General features: G+C 35.4%; 1 pseudogene; it reads left to right on the plus strand.

Annotated features, from left to right (window-relative positions):
- Nucleotides 1–661: 661 nt before the first annotated feature.
- LOC110686224 lies at nt 662–8,194 on the plus strand (annotated as a pseudogene).
- Nucleotides 8,195–8,399: the final 205 nt, after the last annotated feature.

Here is an 8,399-nt window from a genome sequence, read left to right on the forward strand (position 1 = left end):
AGATTGTTTCTTTTATTCGAGAAACTCAAAATAGCTACATAAATACGCATCATTCTAGCTATTTGAAAAAGTATTGTATAGATCTTAATGTAAATGAAATCTAATACTACGTTGTGTAAAGCTTATTAATGAGCTCTTGACCTAATGATTAGGTCCTGTTCTTTTGAGCGCTTCTGGGAGAGCAGGTGTTAGCAGAGCAGGTTATTAATACTCAGCAGAGCAGAGTATATTAGATTTTAGCAGAGCACAACATACCACAACAGATCAAAAGAACAAGGCCTAAGACAATGACCCTAAAATTTACCGTATATTATAAGGCCCTATTCTGTTCACCTTATTTCCATTTATTTCAGGAAAAATAAGTTCAGATAAGTTCATATAAGAGTTAATAAGTTTAGATAAGATAAGTTTGGGAATAATAATTTCAGATAACTTGTGATAAGGATTAATCAGGGCTACCCATGTTCAATTTATAACTAAAATAAGTTCTAATAAAGGCTAATAAGTTTAGATAAGATCAGATAAGTAAAAATCAGGTGAATAGAATGCACCCTAATATTTACTTTGAGCTTGTGTATATAGTCCTTGTGGCACATTTCAACAAAAATGGAAAAACAAAGGAGCCAAAGTGTAGAAGGGCGCATATACTTTGGCACGAAACGAGAGCTAGACAACCAGTTGACCCGATTGAATACGACAAGGATTACCATACTTGATTAAGGTTAACAAAACAATCAAGGAACCTCATTTAATCTTCTAAACAAAAGATAAGTGGGACCCCAGATTCGAATTGTTTGGTAAAATGAAAAAAAAAATATGGAATACTTAACAACTCTAGAAAACTCAGAACCGAGTAAAGGCGGTGGGTGAGAGGGCTAAGTAGACGCTTTCATCTCATCGGAAAACGCCGTAATTTCTTTTAACTCCCCATAATTGCGTCGGTAAATATGAAGGTGGAAATGATGGATACGTTTTCTGCGATGGTTGCGACGGTAATTGCCGGCGATTTTGCGTCGGAAAATGGAAATGCAGCAATTCGCTCCGCCTTTTGTTGGGGCGCTTCTTTTTCTGCCTTGTTAGTTTCTCTTTCCTCTTTTTAAGCTCTACACTATTTGCGAAATCATCGAATTTTGTGTTAAATTTGAATCAATTCTATAATAATGTTATCTCTTCCACTTTTTAGTATTGCAATTGTAATTGGTCTCCTGTTGTTCTTGATAATTGTGCGATCGATGTGAAATTTTCAAAAAACACGTTTTCTCAATTTTGATTTATACAGTAACAGATGAATACTGGTTGATTAAAGTTGATTTCTTTTAGTACATAAAAGTTGGGAAATTTTTTGCATATTATCAAATATGTTTCTAATTTAGATGTCGGTAAATGAGATTGATTTGATCAAAATTCGGTTCAAGTGAAGTCCAAACACATTATGCACAAGTTTAAAGTATAAAAAATTGAGGATATTTGACAATATATGTTTGAGACTAATCCAAAACATTTGATTTTATATATATATTTGTAAAAATGAGTGGTCGAAGTTAACGTATGGATAATGTAAAGTCAAATTGTTGCAATTATGTAGAAACATTGGGCGTATGACTTAGGGTGCATATTACCATTTACTTGATTTAAACTATGGGGGGGGGGGGTGGGGAGTTTAAGGTTCATTTCATTATGAGTATTATAAATTTCCAATACAATCTTATAAATAACAAACATTGTTCATATTATGGTTGATATATAAACCAAATAAGGACAATAAATGAATTAAAGAATCTTGCAAGATAGAGATTACTTTTGGGTTAAAGCACTAATTGAGTCGAATTCAATCATGGCTCATGAGTTGAGTTGAGCAAGTCTAAGATCAAGGTTGACTCACCTTATTATTGGGGCTTGGGGTTAGTGGGACATAAATTTCCATAATTGGACGCGTGGATTTTCTATCACTCATCTTCCACCACTTGTTTTATTGGAAATAATCTTGCGGTCTTGAAATGAATATCATGTTGCTATAATGGAGCTTAAAAATCAAGATATAAAGCATGATGGGATAGTGGAAATGTGGAATACCAGTTCATCTGTAGTTCTGTACTAACAAATGTATGGGATTTCTATGCTAAGGTGATTTTTTTCCTTACTTAGAGAACTTAGTTGAGTTGACTGTCTTTGTTATATTGCCTGATGTATTTGACATCAGAATTGCACCCCCCACCTCCTTAGTTTCCCTACCTACAAGGCATTAGCTAATCAAGTAAACGATGAATTGTTGACCTTTTTATTCATTAAAAAAAAAAAGGGGTTCTTCTTTGGTATCCTCCATGAGAAGGTGATTTCCAATTCAAAGTCAAATCTATGGGAGCCAACTGCTAAATGGGAACTCAAATTTAGCATTTATTGAAGGATGACAACTCAACTTACCATCAGCTTGGGTTTGTTTGAAGATGGTGGCTGATGAATTTGGAAATTCGGTTTCAATCCTTTGGATATATGTCAAGCTTGGTATTAGAAAGTGATTAGAGGCATGGGCACAAATGCACCTTGTGTTTGTGTCTTTGTGATGCACAGCCCATCACCTCCTGCGTCTTCTCTATAAACTATTTGTACCTCGGACTGCTTAATGTGGATATCACATTACACAATACACAGAGCACTAGACTAGGACCTCTTTAACATATTTCACCAAATTTTGCAAAGAGAGGGATATATGGCCCATTAAAAAATTCAGTATGGCTGACAGTACTATTCAGGTCTCTGTAATTTTGGAATCTGTAGACTAAGTGTTAATGACCTTAATGTTACGAGTTAATGATGCTTTTTATATTAGTATGGATAAAGAAATTGGATTGGAAATTATTTAGGATGTATAGGTACCGTTTTTGATATTTTGCTACCTTAGAGCTGGATGACTCTGTGAGAAAAAAAGACAGGTAGCTGAATTATCTGTTTGAAAAATGTTTCAGCTTCATATTAAACTTCTAAGATGTTTATAATTTGATTCTACCAGCTCTTATTCTGTCACATTCCTCTGATGATATACTATTTTGCTGTTGCTCAAATGTTTAATTTATATTTTGTACATTAATATGATTTGTTTACACATTTATTGATCAAGTATCTGTCTTTCCTTCTTCCTTGGCTATTGCTGTAGGTTTCTATTAGTTTTGAACCTGTTGGGGAGAAGATCAAGGCTGCAAGCTTCACTTCTGGCCCTATTTCTTACGGCTAGCCTCCCAGAAGCTATATTCCAGATATTAAGGTGGTTTTAAAGATTCTTGGCAAATTTCTGGCCTTCTCAGATTTGAACTCTTTTCTGTGTAAGAAAATTACTGAAGATCATCTCCCTCATGTTGCAGAGGACAATTCGGCTGTTGGGTTGCTATTTTTGCTATTGCAGCAAATTACTGCTTTCCTGATGTATTTCCAGGTAAACTATTTTTTGCATCAAATGTAACCCAGTTTATCAATTATAAAGTATTAAAATGTGATATTCTTGCTTGCAGTTTCTGTCTCTCGATTTCTGTTCTTTGTTGTCATGCCAAACTGGCTGGCCAATGAACTACGTGAGAGCATCGCAGGTGCTATATTCTGTCTAGTGATTTGCATTTTACTTCTTGTAATGGAGATACACGCAAATGGAGGATGCAGCAGTTGTTTATGTAATTTGCAATGCTGTGCATATTGGCTCAGTATGGCTCTTCTCTTCTTCTTTACAATACTTTATTTATGTTTAGGATCTTGGTAAGTGACTACAGTCCTCAGCCGGATGAAAAATCCTTGTGCAATTATGGGTGCTGATTGATATTCATATAATCATGGATATTTTTTGCTTTGTAAATTCTTTGTATATACATGACTTTTTTTGTATACCTTACATAATAGAAATAGATATTTTTTTGGTAAAAAAAAGTTTATATGTAGCTGTGCTTAATTTGTGCCTAAAATTTGTTGGGTCAACAGGATCTCATGTATCTCTTGTTTTTACAAGTTTAGCTTATGGATTAAATAGTTTAGTCATTGGTCAATACAGTTTATTGAGTTGATGCACGATGTCTGTTTTGTGCGAAATATGAACGGTATTATTTCCAAACTGACTTGAACACTGGATGTTACTATGTTAGTGAAGAGATCATTTATGTGTGGTGGCTGTCATATTTTTTCTTTCCTTTTTTGTTCTTTTGTGATTGGATTTGCTGTCAAAAGTCCAATTATGTGGACTTACTGGAAAAATTTATTTGATGAGCTAGTTTACAGTCGTAGCTAAGAATAAATTTAGATTAGGGCCAATAAGTTCGGCTTAGATAAATTCGGGAGTTTTTGAGTGAGGAACTTAGTTGATATTTCATTTTTCATTTTTAGTGTACTTCGAAACTAATTGATAGCAGATCGCATTAGCGATAATTGACGGGGTACACGAGACCACGACTAGTGGACTTACCAAAATGCTTCGCTATTACTTGTTCACTACCGACCCGTTGTGTGAATAGGCACACTCATTGTCAACTGATCTTTTTCACTAAATGTAGAATATTTCCATATAATTGCACATCTATTTGGATTCGTGGTGGGAAAAGTAAGGTGGACAAAAACGTAAAAAACAATGCTCAAATTCAATGTACACTTTTGGATTGAAAAATGAAATTCAATGTGCACTCTTTATTAGCTATTGACAAAGTGATACTAGCTGATTGAAGACTTAAGTTTTAAGTCAGGGTGTTAACGCGAAGTTTTAAGTCCGGGAAAATAAATTTACCTTTTCATCTGTTTGGTTTGTAATAAGGCGCAGTAAGTTTTTTTTTTTTTTTTTGTGATGGTGATGAAAATATATTCATTATATCAGAAAAGGAAAGTCAAATTACGGAGTATCTTTACTTTTCTTTTCTCCCCTCTCACAGTCTCACCTATCCTCATCGTTTTGCAACTTGTGAGGATCTAAACAAAGGAAAACTATTTTGTGATTGTGTTTTTCTTTGAAAAAATTACTTTTATTGAATGTCATTTGAATGTCATTATTATGACAAGCTCTTTCTTAAAAGTATTTTGTAGTTAAGAGAAGAATAGTGTTAATGATAGTGAATTGATCCTTATAAGAATTCCCTAAGTAATAAAGTAAAAAGTTCAATCATTTAAAGAGCAAAGGATAAATTACATCTATCTGTTCGTTTCATCCATTTGTTTTCAAGAGACAAGCTATCTTTTTTTTCTTATAATTATTTTTGAAACTTGTCCCTTTGTGATGCTAGAATCTTCTACCATAGGAGTATCTTTACAAATCCTGTCTTCTGTAGTTGACTATTGACTTCAATACCTCCTCCCATGACCACATATGAGCTTTCCTTTCAAATTTTGCTTCTTTATTATTTATTTAATTTTTCTTTTGTGTGTGTGTGTGATACAAAACAGCAACTTCCCTCAACTTTCCTACGTAAGTTATAACAAATTCTCAACATTGCGGTGAGTGTAAATTTGCTTTCCACTCACAGTAAACCCACTTAAAAAAAAAAAAAAAAAAACAAAAGATTGCTATATTAAGAATTCTATATATCCTCATTCCATTTCAACCTCTCACCATCTCAGCCTCTCCTAATTAAATTCAAATGGCTTTTTCTTCATTCATATCCGCCTTCTTTTTCTCGATCTTCTACTTCTACTTCTACTTCCCCGGTTTAATCACATCCCAGCAGCCTTATGCTGGGAATGTGTGCCGTCGAAATGAGTCTTCTGCTCTTGGATACACCTGCAATGGCATGAACCGATCTTGCCAAACTTTTCTCATATACCGGACTCAACCTCCCTACAACACCGTCTCTTCCATCGCCTCTCTTTTCTCTATCAATGCAACCCAAATATCCGCATTTAATAAAAACGTTGCAGAAAACATGGCCTTGGCAACAAACACCAAGGTGATCATTCCTGTGACATGCTCCTGTGTTGGTAGGTTCTACCAAACCAATACCACTCATGTTGTTCAAGCTGGTGATACTTACTACTTGCTAGCTAACAATACCTTTGAAGGTTTGACTACTTGCAGGGCTATCCGAGCTCAGAAATTCAGTCCAAATATAGTTAATATATACCCTAATGAAAACCTTACTATACCTCTAAGGTGTGCTTGTCCTACTCGGAGGCAACTTAATTTAGGGATCAAGTATCTTGTGAGCTTTGTGATCCAACCAAGCAATACTGCTATTGGGGGTATAGCTACATATTTTGGAGCTGACGTTGGACAAACTCTTGAGGCCAATGGAAAATCCGAGCAGGATGATGTTATCAACCCTTTCACAACCCTTCTTACCGTTACAGACCCCTCCTAATGTTTCTAGATTAGAGTATCTTCCTTACGTACCACCACCAACATCTTCTCCACCTACCTTTCCTCTATAGAAACACCATTTCCAATGTCGTCTAGTGGGGATTCGAACAAGAAATGGGTTTATTTCGGGCTAGGGGCAGTTGCTGGGGGTGTGTTTATTTTAGTAGTAGGGTCAATGACTTTATTTATGTTTCAAAGGATGTTTATGAGGAAAAAAACTGATCTTAATATGTCAATACAAAACCTTGAAGCACAAGAAAACGCTCTAGTGAAGCAGGCACCAGAGAAAGAATCCCTTGAGTTTCTTGAGAGTATAACTAGAATAGCTTCCCTGAAAGTGTATAGCTTCACAGACTTGCAGGCGGCGACAGAGAATTTCAGCTCTGATCATTGGATTAAAGGATCAGTATATAGGGGAAATATTAGCGGTGATGAAGTGGTTATTAAGAAGATGGATGGAGATGTCAGCAAAGAGATTAGTGTACTAAACAAGATCAACCATTTCAACCTCATCAGGTTGCTGGGGGTTTGTTTTGATGACGGGGTTTGGTACTTTGTGTATGAATATGCAAGCAATGGACCATTGAGGGATTGGATCTTTCAAGACAACCCTGATGGAAAATCCTTCAGTTGGGGAAAGAGAATCCAGGTGGCTTGCGATGTTGCAACCGGGCTTAACTATCTTCATACCTATACAAACCCGCCACACATTCACAAGGATATAAGGAGCAACAATGTTCTTCTGAATAATGAGTTCAGGGCAAAAATTGCCAAATTTGGGCTCTCAAGACCTATCAAAGGGAATGATGGGCAATTTACGTTAACAAATCACATTGTGGGTACAAAGGGTTATTTGGCTCCTGAGTATTTGGAGAACGGAGTAGTCTCTCCCATGCTTGATGTTTATGCCTTTGGTGTTCTGTTGTTAGAGGTGCTAACTGGGAAGGATGTTGCTAGTCTTTATGAAGGGGTTAAGGTTCATTTATCAGAAATATTAAGCTCTGTGCTGAGTGAGGGCGGGATCTCGAGCTTGAAAGAAATTATGGATTCTTCGCTTGGGGAGGATTACCCTACTGATATTGCATATACTATGCTCGTGCTAGTTGATCGTTGCTTGAGAAAAGATCCAGGAAAACGCCCTTTTATCGATGAAATTGTGCAGATCTTATCAAAAACCTTGACAACCTCACTAGTCTGGGGATCCAGTACATCTGTTAGTGTCTTAAGCTCAAAATAATCTGAAGAGTGAAGACTAGTTATTTTGCAGCGCATATTGCTTCGAGTCGCCCTTTTTTTTTTTTTTTTTTTTTTTTTTTTTTTTTTCTCCACGGTCTTACATTACTTTAAAGCTTTCCCTTTTCTTTTAGGTGCATATGTGGTGTTTTTTTTCAACAGAAGGATGCTTGTGTAGGCTGAACCCAGAAACTTATTTTAAGGTTTTCTTATGTTGCTATGAAGTGTGTATAAGATTTAAATAAATAAAAAATAGCATAAAACTGAAGGTGATCGAAGGAGTAAGATATTATGTCTTGATGTTAAACTTCTAACCAGAGGATTTCTTGATAGAATTTGTGGGGGAGGCCCGGTATAAAGGAAGGGGAGAAAAATTAACCTGAGACCAGTGACTGAAAATTGTTGCAGAAGTCACAAACTGCTAGAATATTTTATTTTACCTGGCTAAAAATGCTGATATATGCATTATGACTAGTTCTATTATTGATAAGAATGGAGAATTGATATAACTGCCTTTCTTCTTATTATATATTTGTATTTTTAAGGATTGAATGTAATATACTGAGGAGTTTGTTTTACTCAATTTCGCATAGAATTCTTGAAATCAGCGGATAAAAATAATTGGTTGTCCTTGCTGCTTATGGTTTATCCCATTATAATAACTTTGTCTACTTGGATGAGCTAACTTAATTCAAACTATTCTTTGATATGTAATATATTAAACTTTTGTCTACTTGGACAACCTTATCACTTATATGAAGTAGTAGCTGCTAGTTTTTGACTGTTTCTGATCAACTTGAAGCTAGTTAGAATCTAATTAACCATGAGTTAAGGCGGTTTGAAGCCTTTTTAT

The sequence above is a fragment of the Chenopodium quinoa genome, unplaced genomic scaffold (assembly GCF_001683475.1).
Source record: "Chenopodium quinoa cultivar QQ74 unplaced genomic scaffold, ASM168347v1, whole genome shotgun sequence".
Classification (NCBI taxonomy): domain Eukaryota; kingdom Viridiplantae; phylum Streptophyta; class Magnoliopsida; order Caryophyllales; family Amaranthaceae; genus Chenopodium; species Chenopodium quinoa.